Genomic DNA, 3,229 nt, shown 5'->3' with positions numbered 1-3,229 from the left:
CACCACACCAGCTTGGTGGCAGTTTGAAAAACAGTACACTGCTGACTGTTATCCACTAAAGTTACCAACCACCAACTCCCCAGCCTCTACCCTCCTCTATCCACAACCCTCCACACAGCCCCCCAACACCCCAACCCTCCACAGCCCCCCAACACCCACAACCCTCCACACAGCCCCCCAACACCCACAACCTCCCCGCACAGCCCCCCAACACCCACAGCCTCCACAGCAGCCCCCAACACCCCACAACCCTCCACACAGCCCCCCAACACCCACAACCCTCCACACACAGCCCCCCCAACACCCCACAACCTCCACACAGCCTCACCCCCCAACCCTCCAGCCCCCCCAACACCCCAACCCTCCCACAGCCCCCCCCAACACCCCAACCCTCCACTTGAATTTCTAAGAAATTTACTCCTCACTATATATATATATATATATATATAGTGAGGAGTAATAATAATAATAATAAAGCCTTCTATATAATTGAGCCATAAAAACTGTGAAAACATCCGTCCACACTACATGATATTAGCTCAATAGGGTCTTTATATAACTGTAAACTATATATCTATTTATCTAAACACATATGTTGGCAAAATTGAACACACTATCGCAGTGTGTTAGGTGTGTGGATAAACGCTGTGTTGACTATCTGAGGTCAACACAGCCGGACCCACATATAATACAATTATCTCTCATACAACTTTATCTCTCAGAATATTGTCTCTTTTAAATATCTCTCTCGCTCTCCCTTTCACTCAATGCTTTGTGAGCTAAAATTGCATTGTCTCATTCTCTGTCTACTGTGTAATAATTTAGGTGAATAAAGATCTATCTCTCCCTACACTTGTTTATCACCGTCATGGATAACATCACAGGTGAGTCGCAGGTGCTCCCTCCCATAACTAGTTAACCGGAATGTTGCTGTGATACAATAACGCAACACTTGTACCTCTGTCTCAACCCCCGACTCACGCAACACCCACCCTCCACCTCACGCAACACCCTCCCTCACCACACGCAACACCCTCCCTCACCACACGCACGGATACGACAGGTGAAAGCGGTATAAGAAAGAACGTGAGTGAGATGAATACCAGTTGATAAATACTTGGAATAAATCACAAATAACAACAAACTGCGTGGCACATAGCAAGAGAGGGGACCAAGGCGACCTGACAGTGATGGCTGGCGTCACATTAGACTCCAACACTACTCTACTTTCTTATTGTTGTCTAAATTACCAAAAAAAAAAAATGATCGTAATGTGATATTTCTATATGATATTTTACTGTAGAATAATAAAAAGTAAAAAATCACCAGACTTGTATCATTAGCCCTAGTGTGGTAGCGGGAGGCGGCGCGATAGTGTGCTGGCTCCCTTGAAGGTTTAACCCTCTCGGCTTATTTCATCTGAATATTAGCAACCCTAACGCTAACCTAATCCCATCAGGTATCGTTAGGGTGGTTAATCTTCAGGTGATATAAGGTGGGTGACTAACCTTAACCCTTTCACAGCTGAATAAATAGCAAGTGCGTTACATGCGGTGAAAGGGTTAAGGTGATCCCTTAGTTCACGGGGAGTGTTCCATAGCAGCCTATAACCGCTAAGTGCTCAGTGTACTTACCAAAAAGATGAAATATGTGAAAGTATGATGTTAATAGACCCTTAATGCTCAGTTATCTATTGACTTCACATTTGAAAAAATTTAAAAACACATTTACGTGGTCAGTGACGAGTAAGTACATCTCACTACAAAACTAATGTTCAATATGGCAGCAAAATTACTTTAAGACTCAGTCTGCCTTAACTATGTGCGCTGTCTTAACAATGTTAACAAACAGAAGTTTTGTGACTCCACCACCAAGAGTTACTGACACACACACACACACCTATGCCTACCCTACCTGGCCCTCCTCCCTAAATGCCACACAACGTAAACGCCTAGAAAAGGTGCAAAAGACGGCATGCAAGATTATTCTCTCCCCTTCCTACTCCACATATCAAGAAGCGCTCAATATACCGACCCTCTCGGCTCTCACTGACCATCACCACGACCTCATTTGCAAATTTGGCGAGAAGCTTCTACACCATCCTCGACACCGGCTCCTACTACCACCCGAGATCCCTCGTCTGAGAATTGCTGCAAGATACCACAACCGCATCCAGCCCATACGAGCACGAACTGATCGCTATAAGAACAGCCCAGTCCCAACCATTGTAAAAATTATCAATAACTTGTAATCAACCAGTGTATTCACTCCCAGTCAATCTTACTTTTTGCACTATCACTATGTTGAAATGCCCTGTAGTTTGAGCTTCTCCCCACCTAGTTATTATATATCATATTTGTATCACTTATGTTACTTGTATATTATTTGTAAATCAAGAGACCCATTCCCCAATTATGTAACTGTATATTTTCAGCCCTCTTGCTGCCATGCTCTTTTAATAAAACCGTTTATTATTATTATTATTATTATTATTATTATTATTATTATTATTATTATTATTATTATTATTACACACACACACGCGCGCGCGCAATATTAGTGAAAAGCAGACGCGTCACCACTACCACAGGCGTGGTTGTTGTACTAAACATTTTTGGTCATATAATACCTCAGCCTAATTCACCTGTAAACTATATATATACTATCTGAAATGCCATTGAGTGTAGCAAATGGTGACAAGACTCATCAAATGTGTTAGCTGTGACACACACAGGCTGCGAGATAAAACTGAACAAGAACTATCTCTGAGCTGAACTTGTCCCGTACGCTGAGTCATCTAGAAACAATGTTAAATTTTCAGCGAAAATTATTGCAACACTGACCCCGTCCTGTCTAATGTGCACAGGGAAAACACGTGGTGATCAAGCGTCTTCCCCGCCCGACAAATGCTCACTTAAATGGGTAAAGGAGAGTTTCACAGATCTTAACATTGACGTCATCACTTAGTGAACTGGGGCAAGAAGCACGACCTGTGACCACCAAAACAAATGGCATAAAGTTTGCACAGCACTGACGTGTCTGTTTATATCATCTAGTACAGTACCTGTATTTAATAACTTTCAATTGCTATCCTCCTCCCTGCCTGGACTGCAGATTACCATGGTATAAGACTAAGCTATCAAGCCAGGCAATGATAGGTAAAACTGTAATAATAAAAAAAATAAGGTGGGAACCAGTGGCAGATTATGGGGCTTATGGGCCTCAGATT

At 42.9% G+C, this 3,229-nt stretch overlaps 1 protein-coding gene across 1 annotated transcript in view; it reads right to left on the bottom strand.

Annotated features, from left to right (window-relative positions):
- Positions 1-3,229, bottom strand: part of LOC121876891 (protein unc-50 homolog) — a 97,526-nt gene that overhangs the window by 78,933 nt on the left and 15,364 nt on the right. The gene's annotated exons all lie outside the window — the stretch shown is intronic.

Source organism: Homarus americanus, unplaced genomic scaffold (assembly GCF_018991925.1).
Source record: "Homarus americanus isolate GMGI-L3 unplaced genomic scaffold, GMGI_Hamer_2.0 scaffold50281, whole genome shotgun sequence".
In the NCBI taxonomy this organism is placed as follows: Eukaryota; Metazoa; Arthropoda; class Malacostraca; order Decapoda; family Nephropidae; genus Homarus; species Homarus americanus.
This window is presented reverse-complemented; position numbering and strand designations above follow the sequence as displayed.